We start from the raw sequence: 24,054 nt of genomic DNA on the forward strand, positions 1-24,054 counted from the left end.
TTGGCATCTCCTTCCAGAGTTAGATGAGCTTTGGAACAGAACATGCGAATTATAGTTTTTAAGTAAAGAAATACTTGAATTGAGTGTGGTTAGGGGTACTTCTTAGTAACATATGTAGGTCAGAGCAGAAACAGCTTATGCTTCCAATCAAATACCTCAATTCGTTTCAGATACAATCAGTGAAGGACCCGGGTGTTTTCACCACCTGTATTCAGATCGGAGTGCTGAGAGGTGCAGATGGTCTAAACAACAACATACAAACAGGGAGCTGAATATAAGGAAATAAATGGCTGTTTGATTCACTGTCTAGTCCCTCAGTTCTATCTACAAAGACCCAAATCCTGGCGCAGCAAGGGAATGATTAATATAAGATTCAGGATGAACATCTTCTGATCCAGTGATCCAGGTTAATTCAGTTACAGTCTGGGGAGTAGGGATGGAATAAACAGATGTCACACTACTCTGTCAGCTCACTTTTGGTAGCAGTTAATATGTGCCAGGACCTGTGTCATGTTTTTGATCATGTCAGAAGGCAAATGTGTTATAAAACTGATGAGCATAAGACTAGAGAACAGCCCCCAGATGTTGCTGGTTATGAAGTTCAGTTGAACTGATAAATTCTGATTTTATATATTCAACTAAGTGCATAACCACATTAGAGGCTTTGAATAGTTTACTCTTGAGAAGTTTTCATTTGAAGTTAATTTATTTTCACTTGGCGACTTGTCTGCCCATTTCACTGAAGCTCTAGGCTCCAGTTGTATAATAATGAAATACAGAAGGAATAGTGTAATAGCATGTAATGTATACACAGCAGCAATGAAGGCATACCGTTTTCTTTCCCTATTTCATTTGTGACGGATTTAGAAAGAACCATTTTTAAAAGAAATGTAATTTCTGGGAAAAAAATAACAGTGAATTTCACAGAGTCCATTTATTTCTTTTGAAGCTGTCAGAGTCAGGGAAGAAAACCACTTTGGGGTACTTGTCATCAGAGTGAAAGGACTTGATGTTGAGGTTTTATTAGCTCTGATGGTATGGAAAACTTCAATTCTAAACTGCTATAGGTAGTATATAAAGTAATTTAGATAGGCCAGTGGCTGTGGAAATTTACACCATGTGAGTAAATAAAGCGGGAGCAAATTTTCCAGTGGTGAAACTTCTATATAATCTTGGGTTAGTTAAATTAATTTGAGGTTTTGGAATATGAGGGGTGTGTGTGTGTGTGTGTGTGCGCGCGTGCGCGTGCGCACTTATTTTTTGATACTCTGTAAATACACTCTGTCTTTAATAACATTTAAATAGCTATTTCCCCACACGCTATATATAGATCATAAAGTATATTAAATGATAATAATTTGTTATGAATTCATGCTATTTAAATTAATAATATTATATTTCTCACCTTCAACAATCTAAGTATTTTCTCTTCCATGAGCGATTGTTTCCCTTGGGTTATTTTTGAAATAATGATATAAAATGTCAACACAGGTTTTGAAAAATATGCAATATTTCAATACAATCTCCTTTAGTAAATGATTTCGGCATTTGGCATATATTATATATGAAAAGAAATTCAATTTCAGAATCATATGGAAAGTAGTTTTTCCAACAATATGGCAGACTAAGAAACCATTTGTTTTAAAATAAGTAAAAATACCAAATTAGATGTTAGTTGTATTTGTCTCAACTGGCAAGATGTGTGTATAATCGATAATGTATATTACTTATATACATATGTATATATATGTATATATACATACACATTTATATATAGTATGGTAATTCGCATAAGAAAGTGAGAGCAAATATCTAGAAAAGTGACCAGTGACTGCAGCTAGACATGGAGTCGAGTTATTGCTTATTTTTAATGAACTTGATTTTTCAGTCTGGTGGCCTTGAATAAAGTAGGATTCTGCACAGTAGCCAGGCTCTGTCAAAATTGGTACAAAAGATCTACTTCCAAACTACATCATTAGTTTACCTTTAAAATAAATTAAGAAAACAATAAATTTTGCATAGAGATAACAAGGAATAGTACCCGTTCTTAACCTTGGCTTTTAATTGAGTGATCCCCAAACACTCAATTTAGAAATTTGTGTTTTAGTGTTTCAAGCTAGGAGAAGAAATTAAAAAAAAATTCTCTCTGAAGCAAAGCAACTATAGTACAGGTCTCAAACATTTCTGACAGATAAACCCCTTTGATTATGCTTAACAATGAAAAGAAAACCACAAAAGGCATGAGAATGTAAAGCATGCTTCAGGAGAGGAGGTCAAAGGTGATGGGCAGAAGTTAGATTGAGACTGGAAACAATCCCAGGTGTCGGAATTCTTGGGTAAAATTACAATATAAATTAACACACCTATAGAATAAAGGGAGGTGTGAAAAGCAAGAGTAATTAAAAATATTAAAATGGCAGCAAAATGTTTAAGAATGAATGAGTATTACAATGAATAGTTTAAATAGGTGATACAAAATAACTACAGAGACATTGCTTAAAATGAAATAAAAATCTAAAGAATTTACCTGAAGTGTGAAGACACAGAGAAGTAGAATACATGAAAGAGAGGCTAAGGGATATCAGGCATAAGGAGAAAAAATACAGAAAGGAGGGTCGGCGATATTATAAAAGATAAGTGACACAAGAGAAGTAACTACAGATTCAGAATAAGTTGCAAGTTGCATAAAAATAATGAAATCCACTGTTAACCACCAGCATGACAGAGAAGAATTGTAAAGTTCTGAAGAACAGTGAGAAAGAAAATACCTTTTGCAAAGAAACAGCAATCACACTGATTATTGATTTCACATTATTAAAAATGTAATTATTATGAAAGTAATTTAAAGAAACCCAAAATCTCAGAGAATCAGGAGAACTTCACTGTTAAATTTATGAAGAATGTACTTACCAAAACAGGAAGAAAAATTCTGATTCATAAAGAGTGGGCAAAGATATTGGTGAACATGTGTTATGAAGGAAGTAACTGTATTAATCAATGATCATAATTTCTGAAATACTAAACACACTTAATATTTCTAAGACACATTAAGTGATGGAAAGAGTATATATATTTTCAAATGAATAGAAGGAATAAAATGGAAAAAATGAAAAAAATATAAAAGACATCAAGAAAGAAGAAAATTGGAGGTAACCTAGAAAAAGCAGGAGAAATGGAAAGAATAAAATAAAGTTATAGCAATGTATACAAAGCATCAGTCTACTTAACTGTACCAGAAAAAATACCCTATTTTAAAAGGCAGATTGTCGTATTAGATTTAAATACATAATAGCTATATGCTATTTATAAAGAGTGCCTTAAAACCTAGGAAATAAAAGCTTCAAATAAGATTGGGCACCTGGGTGGCTCAGTCTGTTGAGCGTCCGACTTATGCTCAGGTCATGCTCTCCAGGTTCATGAGCTGCAGCTCTGCTTCAGATTCTGTGTCTCTCCCTCTCCCTCCCCATTCCCCACTCACACTCTGTCTCTCTCCCTCTTAAAAATAAATAAACATAGGGGCACCTGGGTGGCTTAGTCGGTTAAGCGTCCGACTTTCGCTTGGGTCATGATCTCGCGGTTCGTGGGTTCGAGCCCCGCGTAGGGCTCTGTGCTGACTGCCAGTTCAGAGCCTGGAGCCTGATTCAGTCTGTGACTCCCTCTCTCCCTGACCCTCCCCTGCTCACGCTGTCTCTCTCTCTCTCCTAAAAATAAATAAAACATTTAAAAAATAAATAAATAAATAAATAAATAAATAAACATAGAATTTTTTTAAAAAAAAGATTCTCAAAGAAGCCAAAAAAAAAGAGATACTAAACAAATAACAATTGAAAAAAATGATGCTGTATATATTAATTTTTGACAAATAGATGTAAGGACAAAAAGAATTACTGTAAGTAATAAAGCTTACACCATAATGATATAGCTGTAAATTAGCTACAATATACATATTGTGATGTCCTATGCCATACAACATACAATATAATAAAATAATTCCAATTATGTCATCAATATTGACAATTATTAGGAGACATAACTATATTGATAAGTCCAACAATAAAATGGGAGATTTTAACAAGTAGCAACTGAGAGATCATAAAATGTAAAGACTATTATAGATATAAAATAGTGAAAAAATTTTGATATAGTAAATATAAATAGAGCATTTTACCCACACAAACTCATAAGATGCAATAATATTAATCTTTTCTTTTCATATTTTTATTTAAATTTTAGTTACTTGGCATATAGTTGCATAGAGTGCAATATTGTGTTCAGGATTAGAATTCAGTGATTCATCACCCATATATAACACTCAGTGCAATATTATGGACATTTTTAAAAGTGGACCTTGTAAATTCAAGTTTTCAAGTGGGTAGCATATTTTAGAAGACATTCAATAATGAAAGTAGAGTTAGAGGACTGTGGGAAAGTTTTTGTTGAAGAATGTTGACACTTTTGAATTATTATAGGATCAAAGAAGGAATTGTATTAAACCTCAAAATAATAATAATAATGTATTTTTAAAATTAGTAACAAAACTTGAATTTAATTAAAGATAGTTTATAATTTTAATTGCTTATATAAGTAATTAAAACATTAGTGAGCAATGTGCTCAATAACTATGTACTCAAACTAGAAAAAAAATGAAATAGAAAAATAAAGTGGAAGAATTTGGAGAAACAGTTAATAAATATAAAAGTAGCAATTAATGAAACAGAAAACAAATCATAACAGACTTAACCTAAAACCTATTCTTTGAACTAAAGCAAAATTTTTCTTTATTTTGTAAAACTTATCAAGTAAAAGTGTTGCAATGGGGACAAGACTTGATTGAGTTAGTGCAATGGTATAGAGTTATCAATGGCAGTAAAATAGTATTTGAACACACTTATGCCAATGTATTTAAAGACAATTAACAGATATAGGTATCAGAAGGTAGAAGAGGACTGATAAAGTATCCTCCAGACTCAGAAGTCATTTGAGATTGAAAAACTAAGCAAGCCACTCCATACCATTTACACAGTTTTATTTAGAGTAACATACAGACAGGGGGGTTCGGATGGACAAATGGTCCAAATGCTACACAGCTATTCTCCCTAAAGTCTGGAACTTAGTCCATAGATTTTTATAAAGTGAGGGAAGGTGCAGAGGTCGTTGCAGTGAGGTCAAAATGTTTAACATTTAACAGACGTTGTGAAGGGGACCTGAGGGGACAGTAGGGGAAGAAACCATGTTACCTCTACTACTTGCCTAATAACTTTAGGGAAGATCAGAATAATTCTTCCTGCATTCTGTCCAGGCATACATTAACTTCCAACAGTCCTGGTTCTGGTAGCCCCAAAGGAGGTCATTTCATGGATATGAACAAGATGAAGGGCCAAAGATGGAGTCTATTGTCAGCACTCCTACAACAAGTTTTTTTTAATGTATCATTGCTTAAAATTACTAAAATGAGATTGAAAATAGGAATTGCCTCATAACTGTAAGATAAACGGATTCATACATCCAAAATTTGCCACAAATAACAGTTTTAAAAATTATTCAAAACACTCAGGAAACAGATGCTCCCTTCTTAGTCAAATTCTTATAAAGAATGGGAAAAAAGAGAAACAGTCTTAAATCATTTTATAATTTTAGTAGTATAACCTTCCACTGATGCAAGACAGGTACAATGCATGAAAAGAAAATTATTAACCAATATCAGTTGCAAATTCAATGTAAAAATAGGGGCACCTGTGTGGCTCAGTTTGTTAAGCATCCGACTTCGGCTCAGGTCATGATCTCTCAGTTCCTGGGTTCGAGCCCCAGGAACTGGGGACTAGCTCAGAGCTCAGGAACTAGCTCAGAACTTGGAGCCTGTTTCAGATTCTGTGTCTCCCTCTCTCTCTGACCCTCCCCTGCTCACGCTTTCTTGCTCTCTGTCTCAGAAATAAATAAAACATTTAAAAAAATGTAAAAATAAAGTAATATTTAAAAATGTTTCTGAATCCAGCAATGTGTAAAAAATGTACTTCATAATCAAGTTCAGTTTTCCAGTAATGCTAAATTGGTTTAAATTTGAAAGCAATTTGGGGTGGCTGGGTGGCTTAGTTGGTTAAGCATCTACCTCTTGATTTCAGCTTACGTCATGATCTCATGGTTCATGAATTCAAGCCCCCTGTCAGGCTCATGCTGACATTGTGGTGCCTGCTTGGGATTCTCTCTCTCTCTCTCTCTCTCTCTCTGCCCCTCCCTCAGTCATGTTTGTGCTCTCTCTCTTCTGTCTCTCTCTCTCTCAAAAGTAAACAAATTAAAACATAAAAAAATAAAACAATAAATTTATATTGAAGCAGTGAAGCCACAGCCACATGCTATATCAGTGAACAACCACAAAAAATCACTTGGCAATTTTCAAAACCATTATAATATAGCTTTTTCAAAAAATAAAAATATAAGATAACGTCCTCAATCTGATAGAACATAATTATTAAGTCTCCAATGAGTATCTTAATACCTAAACATAAAAAAACATTGTCCCTTTTATAGTCATAATGTGTGATATGGCCACTTTTTTCAGAATTTTGTACTTTTGAATCATAGCCATCTAACTTTGAAGATAAATATATAAATCTTGAATTGAAAGGAAAACTGTCACTATTCATTAATGATATAATTATAGGAAAAGCAAAACAAAAGCAAATTCTCTATATGAATTACTAGAATTAGTAAGACTGTTCAGTAAGGTAGCTATATTTCAATCACAGCACTACACAAAAAATTATTTTTTAGAAATTTACTATTTATAATGAAAATAAAACATAACTAGGAACCAAATTATTCAAAGAGGTACAAGATCATTTTTGTTGAAAACTATAATACTTTACCGAAAGATAATGGGGGAAAAAGAAAGCTACAACATTTATTCATGGGTAGGAGGCCTCAGTATGGTCAGCTCCTCCAAATTGGTCTATATGTTAAATGTAACCCTGAACAAAATTCCAGTAGATCGTGTGTGTGTGTCTGTGTAGGAGCAAAGGGTAAGAAAAACCAAGATACAGAAAAAGAAAAAATAGTAGGAGTGGAATGGTTTGCCTCACAGATATTAAGACTTACTATGAAACCATAATTTTTCAGTCCACATGATATTGGCTGAGGAATAGAAAAACAGATCAAAAGAACAAATAATCAGCTAGGAAACAGACCCTCTGTTATGTTGAAAATTCATTTATCAAAGTTGGCACTGCAAATAGGTGAGAAAAAGGATGAATCAACTTTTCAATAAACCATTTTGGGCTTTTGGTTATCCATCAAGAAATGTATCTTCACCTCACAGCATATATTAAAATCATTTCAAGGACATTACAGGCCTAACTATGAAATTTTCAATCTCTAGAAGTAATTTACTTACTTTTTGAAAGAATTTATTATATATAAAATGAACAACCACATACTAGAATCGTGTATTACCTCAAAAAGTATAAAATAAGAGGAAAATACAAGCCAACAACTCTGAGGATAGATTTTCAACACAACTGATAAAGAATTAATATCAAGACTGAACTTAAAAAAATTTTACAGATCATTGAGAAATAACACAAAACAATGAAATGCAAAGTATGAGGAGTTATTTCTTAAAAAAAGAAACAGAAATGGACAATAACCATGAGACAGTACTCACCTCCACTAATAAATGGTGAAGAGCACGTGGGTGGCTCAGTTGCTCATGATCTCGTGGTTCGGTTCCTGAGTTTGAGTCCCAAATTGGGCTCTCTGTTCTCGGCACAAAGCCTGCTTCATCTCTTCTGTCTCCCTCTCTCTTTACCCATTCCTCACTCTCTCCTAAAAATAAACATTAAAAAAAACAAATGGGAGAGAGTACAAATACATTTTGTCAACCATTAAGTTGGAAAAATTCCATACAATATCAGGGGTTTCTTGTGTATATGTAAATGATATAACAGTATCCCCACAAAACTAGTAAGGTTGGTGATGTGCAAATTTTATGAACCAGAAAATCCCCTCATGAATATAATGTGAACAGTAGCATACACATTTAAAAAAAATAACAACGTACAGTTAATGGAAAAATATGTGGACTCTGTAAATGGTGTTCTGGCATTTCCTTTTCCACTCAATTGTATTTAAAAAATTCTATCTATGACTCACTGACTTAATTCTGTGCCACTAAAATGTTATCTGTGGGTTGAGATTTAAATTCCCAGAGCAACTTTTGTACTATATAATAGGAAAAGTGAAGAGGAAATTTCACGGAAACATTTTTCTAGTATATAAAGAGTATTGATCCTGATGCCTATTTGTTAAGAAAATGAGTAATATCTTGTGGTATATATTCATGGAAAAAACTATTTTGTAGAAACAAAAACAAGTGAACTTTATTCACAGAAGACTTATTGAGCAAATACTACAAATGTAAAATATGTAAAATTAAACACCAGAGAGAGAGAGACAGATAGACATAGATTATATGTAAGTACTTATGTATATGTGGAATAATGTTTGTTTGTTGTTGTGGAAGAATGTGCTAAAGCAAGTGAATAAATAACACATAACCCATGTTACTTGTGGCCTGGGAAACTGAAAGGAATGAGGATGAAATGGTGGAGAGACAAACAGGCTCTTCAGAATTATAGACAATGTTTGATTCCTTAAACTGGGGGTAGGTATGAATTTTTTGTGGTTTCTTTTTATTCATTGTATGTTATATATACATTCTTTTGAATGTAATTAAAATTTAGAACAGTCTGAACACAATTCTTATCATTTTTCGAAGTTTCCATTGAAATATGAAGAATGTGCAGAAAAGTGACCATAATTTAACTGTACAGATAATGAATTTTCATCATCAGAAGAACATCTAGATCACAGAACACATCTCTAAATTCCAGGGTTATTTTGTTGGTCACTCTCCATTCCAGGCACAACCTCCCCTGCAAAGGGTGACCCTCCCCCTTCTAACAGCATAGAGTTGTTGTGTATGACTTTAGGCTTGTCAGTTTCCACCAAATTACATGTAGGAATATATATTACTGAAAACGGTGTGTATGTGTGTGTGTGTGTGTGTGTGTGCGCGCGCACGTTGAGTATTTTGATTTTATGATCTACCTTTTTTCTGCTTTAATAAATTTTTGGTACATTGACCTTATATTTGTTGACCTTAGCATATTTACACATCAATTCTAATACAACATCTCTAATTTTTTTGGATTTTTCATAAACTGTCATATTGTCCACAATTATGAAAGTTTTACTTCCTGCTTTTCAATCCTTTAATCTTTTCTTCCCTTGCTTTATTGTGCTGATGTGAACTTTCAGTACAAAGTTGACTAGTAGTAGTGATAGTTGGTATCTAATCTCATTGCCAGTCTCAGAAGGCTTTTTTTAAAGGTATTTTTATTTTTAGTCTTCCATAGTCTCTAGCACATTGAAGAAATTACATTTTATTCCTAGTTTTTATTCCTATTTGGGGTCTTTTGGTAGTTTTTTTCCATCTTGATATATATTCTATTTGATCAAATTATTTTCCACATGTTATAATATGATACAAATTTTCTCTTTTTTCTGTTAATGTCGTAAGATATATTGATTTATTTTTAAATGTTAAATCAGCCTCGCATTCCTGTAATAAATCCTATTGGCCATTAAGTATTCCTTGATTTATATACAAGTAGATTCTCTTTGCTATTTATGATTCATGCATCTGTGTTGATGATAGAGATTGGTGTGTACTTTCTCTTTTAATATCTTTGTTAGGATTTGAGTTCTTAAATTATGCTATAGCATGTTCCTTTTTATCTTATTCTCTGAAAGACTTTATGATTATTTTTATCCTTAAATATTTAGAGGAATTAACCACAAATTAACCACAAATATTTGGAGGAATTTGGAGTAAACTAACCATTTACTAATCCTTCCTGATGGCCTATAGTCCACTCACATGGAACTCTGGCAGTTATTTCTATTTAGATCTCACTCTTAAAACCCAATACTTTTACATAGACATTAGGGGAAAATCCATAGTCATGGATTGAAGTCTTAAAATGTAGAATTTACTTACTCTCAATCTTCTTAAACTCTGACCTCTAAAGCACTCACTTTACTTTAATCATCCTTTTCTTAGGTCTTTAAATACAATAGGCATCTTTCTGCCTTTTGACCCAAGGTTCTTTGCACGTGATAGTCCACTGCCTGGAGTGTTCTTTCTCTTATTTTGTTATATACCCAACACTGGCTCATATTTTAGGTTATTGCCAAAAACAGTTTCCTAAGAAAAGACTTCTCAAAGTAGAAAATCCTCACCTACTTGATAAGATCTGTCCTTTAATCTCTGTAATCCCAAGATTTGGTGTAGTCACAGACATATAGGAATTCAATAAACATTAGTTGAATTAATAAATAAGTGAATAGTGAAATACACTATTGTTTTTACAATGTGAGTTTTTACACAAACATTTTTGGTCAAAAGAATTGTGATATTTATATCAAACTTGTGTACTCCAATCTGGAAAAGTTTAAAACCCAAGGAAATATCACTCATTTTGGTTCCTGATAAAGACTATACTCTGTGTTTTAGTTACTAAAATTTATTGACATCTAACCTTGCTGGTGACAACTGTGAAAAAGGAAGAAGCAGAAATATGAAAATAAAGTGTCAACTTGGTTAAAAATTTGGATGAATATGTGTTTACTTTTCTAATTTCCTGAAGTTCAAACAGAAAGCTCATCTGATTATCAAGACATCTCTGCATTTCTCTTAAAATTAATTAGGAAATATAACTCATAAAATTGTATTTTCCCCAGTTTTATTGAGTTATAGTTGACAGCTCAAAATTGGATGTATTTAAAATGTACAATTTGATAATTTGATATACACATACATTTTGAAATATCACAAGCGAGCTAATTAAAGTTTCAACTATCTTCTTACACAGTTATCAATTTCTTTCTTTCCTTTTTGTGGTGAGAACACTCAAGATCTAATCTCTTAGAAAATTTCAAGTGTCCAATATAGTATTGTTAACTATTGTCACATCGTACATTTGGTCTTCAGAAAATAGTCATCTTACATAACTGAATCTTTGTAATCCTGGCCTATATCTTCCTATTAACTCCTTTCCCAAGTTGCTGGAAATCACCATTATGCCCTCTGTTTCTATGAGTTTTACTATTTTTAAGAGTTTTTTAAGTTTTTATTTATTATTTGAGAGAGAGAGTTTGAGCAGGGTAGGGTCAGAAAGAGAGCAAGAGAGAGAGAATCCTAGGCAGGCTCCCCACTGTCAGCACAGAGCCTAACATGGGGTTCTATCTCATGACTGTGAGATCATGACCTTAGCCAAAATCAAGAGTTGGACGCTTAACTAACTAAGCCACCCATGTGCCCTGAGTTTTAGATTCCACACATAAATGAGATTATGCAAATTTATCTTAATCTCTGTCTGCCTTGTTTTTTCATTCATCTGCTGAGGTTGAACTGGCTTTTCTGACTCATGGAAAGTCAGCTGTTATATAGCATACCCACAGTCAGTTCTGTCCTTTAGAGGGTGGAATGCCTTTGGGAAAGAAAGTAGTATCTTAGATATCCATGTAAGCATACTGACATAATTGGCAAAAACCAATGGCATTTTCCAATGGAAATCTTTACATATGATATGCTTTTAGCTGGATGAATTTAGTTGCACTGAATTGTTTATGCTTATCAATCCAGGAGTTTATTGAAATGAAGTATAAAAAGTTGAATGGTTTATGTTCCAAAAAACACCTGTACGTAATATAAAGCATGCAACTGTTAGAGACCCCACAGAAAATGTACAAATATATTTAAACAAGTATAGAGGAGAGTTTATCTGTCTTAAATACATGGGAAATATCTTCTGAAAACCAAGCTAATTCTTTCAGATTGGTATCCTTTTAGAAATACATTGAAAGTTTTTGTATATAAGAGATATTGTCTTGGATTTCCTGATATGTATCAAGACATACATTTAAAAAATAAGGAAACAGTGGGAGAGACAGAGGTCAAGATGGTGGCAGAATAGGAGGACCTTAGGCTCATCTCCCATGAATACAGCTGGATAATCACATCATCTTACGAATCCCCCCAAAAAATCAACCTGAAGATTGACTAAATTCTGCAACTAAATGGAGAGAAGAGGCCACATCCAAGAATGCAGGAAGTGCAGAGATACGGTTTAGGGGAGAAGAGGTTCTAGGGTACTTCAGAGGAAAGGAAGCCATGGTTGCAGAGAAGGGCAAAGAGATGAACATGCAGGAGAATGCACAAACAAAACATTTCCTCAAAGCTCTTGGCTTGGAAAATAAGAGGGGATGAATTTTGTGAGTTCTTGCAACAATTGAGGCTTATTGCCTAGAGTTTTAAAAGTCAGTGGGCTTGGCGGGGGGGGGAAAAGCCTGGAGGGCCCTGTTCCTGGAGAGAAGGTAGGCAAACGACCCCGCAGACTGATATTGTGGAAACAGTGATCTGATAGAATGCATGAGGCACACAGTGGGTATTACTCTTCTTTGAGGGCTTCTCTGAGAAGCAGCATTCATGGAGCTGCCTCTCCAGGACAAAAGAGCTGGCAGGTACCATTTCCATTCCCCCTCCCTCAGCATAAACACAGAGATAACCTGCAAGAAGCAGTACACCACTGACACTGGACACTGTCTAACTTATTTACACCAAGCCCCACCCCACTGTGCTCTGGCAAATAGCCCTTCTCAGTTGAGTTTGTCTCAGTTCTAGTGCAACTGGTCTCTGCCCTAGAAGACCAGCAAGTCCCATGCCCACACCACATCTTTTGATCAGAGAATTCTGCGGGGCCTTGGTTCTGATGGAGTTGATGTCAGGTCTCATTTAACAAACAGACCAACATATACCTAGTTAAAACTCACCACATTCAGGACAGGGAGCAAACACTGCCTACATTAGACAAGAAAAGATTCTGTGGATGACTTTCCTAAAGGGTAAACAGTCATAACACAATGGCAGAGTGAATGCAACACACACCAGAGACACTCCATGAAGTGCCAGACCCACAGTACTGCATGGCCTCTTCTTCAGAAGAACATTACTTTCAGGAGCAGAAACATAACAGGCTTTCCTAGCACACAAAAGATGGAGACTTAGACAAAATGCGAAGATACAGGAATTTATCCCAAATAGAAGAACAGGGTATGTATGGCCAATGATCTAAGCAAAATAGATATAAGTAACATATCTGATGGAGAATGTAAACTAAAAATCATAAGGATACTCACTGGGTTTGAGAAAAAAAGAGAAGACATCAGTGAGACCCGTACTACAGAAATAAAAGAGTTACAAAAGAATCAATCAGCGATGAAGAATGCAGTAAAACGGGATTGGAAACAGGCTTAATTCAATGAAAAGTAGACTAGAAGAAACAGAAGAATGAATTATTGACATAGAAGACAAAATAATGGAAACTAACAAAGCTGAACAAAAGAAAGAAAAGTTTTGCAACACAAGAATAGACGTAGGGAACCCAATGTCTGTCAGACATCTTAACATTCATATAATAGGAGTCCCTGAAGAAGAAGGGAGAAAAGGGTCAGAAACGTTATTTCAAGAAATAATTGCAGAAAACATCCTAAATTTGGGGACGAAACAGACATCCGGATTCAGGAGGCACAGAGAACTCTCATCACAAGCAGAGTAACACCAGACATAATGTAATTGAATTTACAAAAAATAATGATAAAGAAAAATATCTTAAAAGCAGAAAGACAAAAGTAATCCTTAACTTACAAGGGAAAATCCATAAGGCCAGCTGGAGGTTTTTCAACAGAAACTTGGCAAGCCAGAAGGGAGTGTTGTGGTGTATTGAAAGTGCTGAAAGGTAAAAACCTTTTGCCATCAATATTCTATCCAGCAAGGCTATCATTCAGAATAGAAGGAGAGATAAAGACTTTCCCAAATGGAGGAAAATTAAAAGAGTTCATGACCACTAAAACAGTCCTGCAAGAAATACGAAAAGGCACACTTTGAGTACAAAGGAGAGAGGAAAAGTGCTAAAGATGAGACAGGAGCAAAGAAAATTTCCAGAAACAATAACAAAACAATTAATAAAATGGCACTAAATGCATATCTGTCAGTAATTACTCTAAATGGACTAAACAATCCAGTCAAAAGACATAGGGTGTCATAATTTATTTTAAAAAAGTAAGACCCGGGGCACCTGGGTGGCTTAGTCGGTTAAGCGTCCGACTTTCGCTTAGGTCATGATCTCGCAGTTCGTGGGTTCGAGCCCTGCGTCGAGTTCTGTGCTGACTGCCAGCTCAGAGCCTGAAGCCTGTTTCAGTCTGTGACTCCCTCTCTCTCTGACCCTCCCCTGCTCACGCTGTCTCTCTCTCTCTCCTAGAAATAAATAAAACAATAAAAAAAATTTTTTTAAATAAAAATAAAAAATAAAATAAAAAAGTAAGACCCAGGTATATTGTACCTACAGGAGACTCATTTTAGATCTAAAGACACCTGCAGATTGATGGGATGCCTGGGTGGCTCAGTTGGTTAAGCATCCAGCTTAAGCTCAGGTCATGATCTCAAGGTTCGTGGGTTCGAGCCCCACGTCGGACTCTGTGATGACATCTCAGAGCCTGGAGACTGCTTCAGATTCTGTGTCTCTTTCTCTCTCTGACCCTCCCCCACTTGTGCTCTGCCTCTCTCTGTCTCTCAAAAATAAAGAAATGTAAAAAATTTTTAAAAAGACACCTGCAGATTTAGAGTGAGAAGACGGAGAAACATTTATCATACAAATCGATGTAAAAAGAAAGCTGGAATAGCAATAGTTATACCATACAAATGAAACTTTAAAACAGACTATAAAGAGACAAAGAATGACATTATATACTCCTAAGGGGGCAATCTAACAAGAAGATATAATTATAAATATGCACCCAACATGAAACACTCAAATATATAAAAGCATTAATAAAAACACAAAATAATGACTTGATAATAACACAATAACATTAGGGGACTTTAACATCCCACTTACATCAACGGACAGGTCATCTAAATAGGAAACAAACAAGGAAATGATGGCTTTGAATGGCACAGTGGATCAGATGGATTTAACAGGATACATTCAGAACATTCTATCCTAAAATAGCTGAGTACACAGTCTTTTCAAGTCTACATGAGACATTCTCCAGCATAGATCACATATTAAGTCACAAATCAACAAATACAAAAGATTAAAGTCATACCATGTATCTTTTCTGATCCCAAGGCTATGAAGCTAGAAGTCAATCACAAGAAAGAATTTGGAAAGGCCACAAATGCATGGTGGTTAAACAACATACTACTAGACAATGAATGAGTCAATCAGAAAATAAAAGAAGAAATTTTAAAAATACATGGAAACAAATGAAAATGAAAACACAATGGTACAGAATATTTTGGTTACAGCAAAAGCTGGCATGAATATGAAGTATACAGCAATACAGGCCTACCTCACGAAGCAAGAAATATCTGAAATAAACAACCTAACCATACACCTAAAGGAGCTAGAAAAAAATTAAAAAATGAAGTCTAAAGCCAGCAGAAGAAAGGAAACAATAAAGATTAGAGAATAAGGAAATGATATAGAGACTAAAAAACAGTGCAACAGATCAATGAAACCAGGAGCTTACTCTTTGAAAACAATCCATAAAATCGATAAACCTGTAGCCAGACTTATCAAAAAGAAAAGAGAAAGGGCCTAAGTAAATAAAATTCAACTGAGAGAGGAGAAATAACAAGCACCACAGAAATAGAAACAATTATGATTTGTTATGAAATATGAAAAACTGTATACCAACAAATTGGGTAACCTGTAAGACAGCGAGCAAATTGAGGTTGCTGCAGGGGGGATATGGGTAGGAGGGTGGGTTATATGTGTGATGGGAATTAAGGAGGGCACTTTTTGAGATGAGTACTGGGTGTCATATGTAAGACATGAATCATTGGGTTCTGCTCCTGAAGCCAAGACTACATGGTATATTTATTAACTTGAATATAAATAAAATTGAAAAGAAAAAAAGAAGAAAAGAAAAGAAGAGAAAAGAAAAGAAAGAAAAGAAAAAAGAAAAGAAAAAAGAAAAGAAACCTGGTCTGAGAACCAGAGATGGTCTTGCTGCGGCTGCAAGTCTTTCAGACACTTGACACTGTCATCTCATTTAGTAGAGCAGCTGCCACCCCCTCGCAACATCAACAACTGTGAGGAAGGTGAACAGCCTTTGCCCCCTGACAGTTGTCCTCAACAGTCCTGGGTGAAGCTCCCTATAAACAGCAGTGATGGCAATGATAATGACAATGGGAAAAATGTGGGGCTAGAACATGTACCTTCCTCATCTTCTGTCTGCAGTGGAGACATGGAAAAGGCTCTTTTGGACGCACAACACAAATCAGTACAGAGTAGTTGAAGAGCCAGTTCTCACTGCGACAGCCCTTCCCCACAATAAGATAGGCAGATTATGTTTGATGTGGGATGCACACTATCAGGGACCATATTTCTCAGTCAGAAGAAGAGATTGCAGAAGGAGATAAAGAAGCTGATGCTTTGAAGAAAAGTGTAGACTCTGTGTCCAACCGGTCCAATAGACCCAAAAACATTCCAACTAAGGAGTTCTACTTTAGATACTCCAAACACTCTGTTTCTTTAAGCATGAGAAAAAGGAGGGGGCATGAAGAAAGGGGGTATTTTTTCCCCAGAATTCCTTGAAGGGTTCATTCTATCTCTTTTCCTCTCTCATGTTTTGACTTTGGAGCTAGGCATCTATATTGGAAAAGTGACTGAGCACACCTTTGGCCAGCATTCACTGAATGTAAGAAAAGCCCCTGGACAAACATGTGACATGCAAAATGGTGTATCGTCACAGTAGTTTATTTGAACTTGAGACCATTGTAAGCATGACTCAACCTACCGCCTTATTTTTACATATCCAAGTTCCAGCAACTCTCAAATCCAGTGTTTTACTCTAACTCTTTTCAGGCATTTTACTTCCCTCATTCCCTTTTGGCCTGTAAGACACTGTAGAATTTCCTAACAGAGTTTGCTGTTATTTAAAAATTTGCAAGGGCTTCTTTTCCACAAATGCCACCAGCAGATTATAATTTTGTCAACAATGTTATTGTCTGATTTTAGCGACACCAGACTTAGACCTGCATCATTTGTGGTATAAATTTTACTCTTGTAAGGTCACTACCATCTTTCTCTTCAAATGAGATCAGGGTAGCAAATGATATGACAGCTTTGTTGTTTTATTCAAGACAAAGGCAGGGTTCCCTACGCTAGAATTTATAGTTATTAAAAAAGAAAACAAACAATAAAAACCAACCAAGATACAAGGAAAAAATATCCTGGGCAATAAAAAATTATTTTAAACAAACAACAACAAACAATAAATGTACAAATTCCTAGAAACATATGAACTACCAAAACAGCGACAGAAGAAATAGAAAACTAGAATAACCAGCAAAGAAATTAAATTAGTAATCAAAAACTCCCAACAACCAAAAGTCCAGAGCCAAATGCCTTCACAGCAAAATTCTACCAAACATTTAAAGAAAATTTAATAACTATTCTTCTCAAACTATTCCAAAAATAAAGAAAAGAAAGGAAAACTTCCAAATTCATTCTATGAAGCCAGTATTACCCTGTTACCAAAATAAGACAAAGATGCTACTAAAAAAGAGAACTACAGGCCAATATCCCTGATGAACATAGATGCAAAAAAATTTAATAAAATACTAGCAAACTAAATCCAACAATACTTAAAAAAAAAAATAAAACATTTACCACAATCAAGTGAGATTTATTCCTGGGTTGCAAGGGTGGCACACCGCCCTGGTGTGCATTAATCATGACACACCAGATTAATAAAAGCAAGTATAGGGGCACCTGGGTGGCTCAGTTGGTTAAGTGTTTGACTCTTAATCTCAGGATTGGGAGTTGTGCTCTTCACTGGGTGTGAAGCCTACTTTAAAAAAAAAAAAAAAAGTAAGGATAAAAACTATGTGATCATTGCAATAGATGCAGAAAAAGCATTTGACAATAAGAACACCCTTTCCTCATAAAAATCCTCAACAAGGTGGTTTAGAGGAAATATACCTCAATATAATAAAGGTCATGTATGAAAACTCACAGCTAATATCATCTTCAATAGGGAGAACCTTAGAGCTTTTTCTTTATGGTCAGGAATAAGACAGGGTTTTCCACTCTTACAACTATTATTTAATATAGTAGTGGCTGTTCTAGCTGCAAGCAGTCAGACAGCAAAAATAGGCAGACACACAGACAGACAGACAGATAGATGATAGATAGATAGAGAGATAGATAATAGATAGAATCCAAATCAGCAAGGAAGAAGTAAAATTTTCACTCTTTGCAGATGACATGATACTCTATATAGAAAACCTGAAAGACTCCATAAAATCTTCTATAATTGATAAACAAACTCAGGACAGTTGCAAGATACAAAATCAACACACAGAAATCTGTTGAATTTCTATACACTAATAATAATGCAGAAGAAGGAGAAATTAAAATATCAATCCCATTTACAGTTGCATCAAAAACAATAAGATACCTAACTGAAGAAGTGAAAGACTTTTACTCTGAAAACTGTTAAATGCTAATGAAAAAAAGTTGAATGTGGCAGAAAGAAATGGAATAACATTTCATGCTCATGAGTCAGCAAAGTAAATATTATTGAATTGTCTATACTATCCAAAGCAATCTACACATTTAATACAATCCATTTCAAAATACCAGCTGCATTTTTCACTGAGCTAGAAGAAAAAGTCCTGAAATTTGTATGGAACCACAAAAGACCCTAAATGACAAAAGCAACCTTGAAAAAGAAAAACAAAGCTGGAGGTATCATAATTCCAGATTTCAAGTTGGATTATAAAGCTATAGTGATCAAGACAGTTTGATACTGGCACAAAATACAGAAGAGAAGAGAAACAGAAGAGGAGAGAAACAGAAGAGAAAATCCAGACGTGAACCTACCACTATATGGTCAGTTACTCTTTGACAAGGCAGGTAAGAATATCCAATGGGAAAAAGACAGTCTCTTCTACAAATGGTGTTAGAGAAACTGGACTGAAACATGCAAAAGAAGGAAACTGGACTTTTTTCTTACACCAAACACACACACACACACACACACACACACACACACCAAAATGGATGAAAGACCTAAATGTAACACCTGAAACCATAAAATCTTAGAGAAAAACACAGGCAGTAACCTCTTCAATAACAGCCATAGCAACGTCTTTCTAGACTGTCTTTTTGACGGAAGGGAAACAAAACCAGGAATAAACTATAGGGACTTCATAAAAAAATCTACATAGTGAAAGAAACTAAAAGGCAGCCTGTGGAATGGGAGAAGATGTTTGCAAATGACATAAAGGGTTGGTATCCAAAGTATATAAAGAACTTATACAAGTCAATACCCCAAAAATGAACAATCCAGTTAAAAAATGGACAAAAGGCAAAAAATTGGCAGACATGAATACACATTTTTCCAAAGACTTACAGATGATAAACAGACACATGAAAAGATGCTCAACATCAGTGATCATCAGGGAAATAAAAAATAAAATTATAATGAGATAACACTTCACACCTGTCAGAATGGCTGAAATCAACAACACAATAAACAAGTCTTGGTCAGGATGTGGAAAAGGGGGACCCTTTTGCACTGTTGGTGGGAATGCAAACTGGTGCAGACACTGTGGAAATCAATATGGAGGCTCCTCAAAAAGTAAAAAATGGAACTACCCTACAATCCAGTAATTGCAGTACTAGGTATTTACCCAGAGAATACAAAAATACTAATTCAGAGGGATACATGCACCCCTATGTTTAAAGTAGCATTATCTACAGTAGCCAAATTATAGAAATAGCCCAAGTGTTCATCTACAAATGAATGCATCAAGAAGAGGTGGTGTATAAATATATATACATATATTTAATGGACTATTTCTCAGCCATAAAAAGAATGAAATCTTGCCATTTGTAACAACATGGGTGGAGCTAGAGGGTATTATGGTAAGTGAACTAAGTCAGCCAGAGAAAGATAAATACCATCTGATTTTACTCATATTTAGAATTTAAGACAAAACAAATGAGCAAAGGGAAAAAGAGAGAGAGAGGCAAAGCATGAAACAGACTCACCTATAGATAGCAAACTGATGATTAACAAAGAGGAGTTAGGTGGGGAATAGGTTAAATAGGTGATGGGGATTAAGGAGTGCATTTGCTGTGATGAGCACTGGTGTTGTATGGAAGTGTTAAACCACTGTACTGTACACCTGAAACTAATACTACACTGTAAGTTAATTAACTGGAATTTAAATAAAAACTTCGTCAACCATAGTTTGGGTTGAGTTTTTAGTCCATGTGTATTTGAAAATTACTAAGACAAAATATAGTTACCCTTGCCCCAAAAATTAATAAAATAAATAAGGAATAAGGAAATGAATAGGGCTGCATCTACATATAGCAAACACAAAACATTGAAAATAATGTTAGTTCTATAATGTTATTGCATAGATCAATTTTGTTTAGCTTTAATGGTCATATTATATGAAATGGTAAATAAAAACATATTTTGATCTAGACTTGCATTTGTTTTTATACTCTATTTACTATAGAATGCTTAATATTAATGGTCTCTAGAACTATAGAATTCTTTATGAAAATGTCTTTTAGAGAATAAAATTAATATTCTGATATTTAGAAACCCTGTATTACTAGTCTCATTTCAACCTGTATCGATTGGTTAAATGCAATTAACATACTAATTTGTAGCAGAAAAATAAATTCTAGGAGCAAGGGTGAAAATGGTACATAGATAAACTTTACTTTTTTTACAGAGATTCTGTAGCCCATTGTCTATATATGTGTATATTTTTTGATTCAAAAAAATTGTGACTTTTTATTCATTTTTTTGAAAGAAATTTCATTATCTTCAACATTTTAGTGAGTGGATAAAATGCTAATAAATTGAAATAGTATTTTATACTAAAGTCTCTTTGTTTTCCTATTAGGGAAGCTTTTAATCTCCTTTCACCCATAGGTTGTAAATTAAATTTGGAAAAATGAATATTTTAAAATATGCCTTAGCCTAGAAAATATACAATAATTAAGATGTATATGAGATTCTTTTTCAACTTGATAAATAGAAAATATTTTGAATAAAGTAGAATTTCAAGATCAAACATTATAATTAATGGCATATTAATTTTAACCATTAGGACCTCACCTTGTACCCATCTTTCACAAACTATGTAATTCTAAGAAAATTAGAGTATGGTATGTAAGAATTTTTTGGATAAAATTATAATACAATTGGGAAATTCTTGACATATATGAAAACAAATATTTTAGTGAATTAATCATCAGGTACTATCCACATAGACCAGAAATTAAACCTGACCCATTTAAAAGAATTTTAAAAATACACCAACTTGGGGTGCCTAGGTGGCTCTGTTAGTTAAGTGACCAACTCTTAATTTTGGCTCAGGTCATGATCTGTGGTTCGTGAGATTGAGCCCCGCATTGAACTGTGTGCTGGCAGCATAGAGCCTGCTTGGGCTCTCTCAAAAATAAATAAATAAACATATTTTTTAAAATACCACCATCTTCAAGATTTACAAGCAATTACAGCTATTTAAAATAGCTCTATTTTAAAGTAGAATTCTGCAAAATACTTTTTAAAATTTGCTGTATCATTTAGTGTTCCATCAGACCTTTATCCAATTTAATGGGTAGAAATTCTCAGAATTAATTTTTATTTAGCCTTGATTAGATATTTTTCTTTCTTATTTTTGAGAGAGATACACAAGTGAGGGAGGGGCAGAGAGAGAAGGGGACAGAGGATCCAAAGTGGGCTCCATGCTGACAGCAGCAAGCCCTATATAGGGCTGGAACTCACAAATCAGGAAATCATGACCTCACCTGAAGTCGGACACTCAATGAACTGAGCCACCCAGGCACCCCTAGAAGTTTTTTTAAAATATCTACTTATGTGAATGTATGGATCCCACAGAGTGATTAGCAATGTGAGATTAAAATCTCTTTCTGAAAAAACGATACCCCACGTGATAATGCCGGGATTTAGGTGGAAATGAGCCACCCATTTTCCTGAAGATAAAAACAACCCCCTCCCCCAAACCACTCCAAGAAGGTAAAAGAAAAACCAAAGGTCATTTTTGAAGACCTTTATTTTTAATCTGTTTTTCTTAGTGGAAGTTTGAGAAGAACAGAAAGAGAGTGAAATAATTCCATTATCTTTTTCCTCATCTTTTATTTCTTCTTACCCTCCTTATGAGAATTTCAACTGAGAAACATGGGAGTTGATTGTTTTGTATGTAAAGGAGAGCTGCAGCCCAGATTTTATGTAGGTGTCTATCTTTCGTAGTTAGAAGCTTCTAAACTGTAGCCTCTGTTTCTGAATGTGGTTACTCATTACAACACTGCCTACAACATCAAGGAACCAAACTTAGAATCTAAATATATATATAGTATTTTTTTTTAATGGGGGCCTATGGGAAGGAAAACCAGAAGAGCTTTTCAATGAACAAATTTAAGTGAGCTGCTTCTGTTTGAAAACAAACAAAACAGTTACTAAATATTGAAAACTTGGAGAAATGTATGTTTTTTATATTTTAAAATGGAAAAAGACAATGTTATATAACAGCAGGATTTTTAGAACCTCCTCAGAAGGTAAATAACAGAGAATCTCAGAAACTGGGACATGTGTTGAAGTTTTGTGAGAGACAGGACACCTAGGGCGTAGATGCATTGAACTGGCAGTGTTAATCCAGTGGCTTTTGTCCCTTCCATTTTCAATAAAGAAATTATTAGAAACGAAATTGGGAAATACAATCAAGCATGTGTCTCACTTTACTACTATGCCAATCTTCCCAAAATTATAGTATATTAAATTTGGGAAAGGTCTTAGATATCATAAAAAATAAAACTCATTTTATCATAAGTGTGCAGTATGTCCAAGCTTAGTACATGATGTAGTTAAGTAGATCCAGGTCATAGGACTTCATGTTCATGGAGTGGTAATTGACAAATCTGTATATTTATATTTATACTGAGATTATACAAAATATCTGAACCGTTTTTGTTTATTTTAGAGAGAGAAAGGTGGGGGAGGGACAGACAGACGGGGAAACAGAATCCCAAGCCTCTGCATTGTCAGCACAGAGCCCGATGTGGGTTCAAACTCGTGAAATGTGAGATCATGACCTGAGCCTATATCAGGAATCAGAAGCTTAAGGGACTGAGCCACCCAGGCAGCCCAAGCTCTGAATCTGTCCTGTTTACATTTCCAGAGTACAAAGAAAAGCTTGGTGATTTAAATAGTGGCAGTTAGCTTAGTCCCAAAAAGAAAATACGTTGAAGAAAAAGGTGTGAACACGGTAAATTGTTTACCTAACTTTATAATGTGAAGTCATTTTTAAAATAATTATTTACCTGTCTATATAAAATAGTGAATTAAAGATATCATTTCAGTTAGTCCTGATGAATCATGGCAACCTAACTATAAATTCCTGTAAATCATTGCTTACTTCAACAGAAATGTGTTTTCATCATGATGAACCAACTTTAACACCAATGAAACTCAGCAGTCCATATTAATAGAAGGACATGCAATTCTGCATTAAACAATATTTGTTGGGAGAAAGTTCTCCATAGTTCTCTTGTATTTCTGTACATCTTGAGAGCAGAAGGACTGAATGCCTTTGTCCTAGGCTATCTTTGCAAAGATGTTACACCAAATAGCCTAGGAAGGTAGAGATATCTTGGATGTCCATTTAAATATAATAAAAATAATGTCTCCCTCCAAGACAAAGACAAGCAAGTTTTTGCCCATTCTAAGAGTCAGGTTTCCTAATCTTGGGTTTCCTTTTTTGTAATGTAATCCACTGCATATTCTGGTATTTTTCACCTGAATACTTTTCTTATCATTTAGTCAGAATTTGGGCTCAAGTAATAAACATAAAATATAGTAATACTGCCTCCTTCCCAG

At 34.5% G+C, this 24,054-nt stretch overlaps 1 pseudogene; it reads left to right on the forward strand.

Annotated features, from left to right (window-relative positions):
• The window catches only part of LOC120223528, a 160,741-nt pseudogene extending 143,595 nt beyond the window's left edge, over window positions 1-17,146 (forward strand).
• The last annotated feature ends 6,908 nt before the right edge of the window (window positions 17,147-24,054 follow it).

Source organism: Hyaena hyaena, unplaced genomic scaffold, assembly GCF_003009895.1.
Source record: "Hyaena hyaena isolate Hyena2069 unplaced genomic scaffold, ASM300989v1 scaffold_998, whole genome shotgun sequence".
NCBI lineage: Eukaryota > Metazoa > Chordata > Mammalia > Carnivora > Hyaenidae > Hyaena > Hyaena hyaena.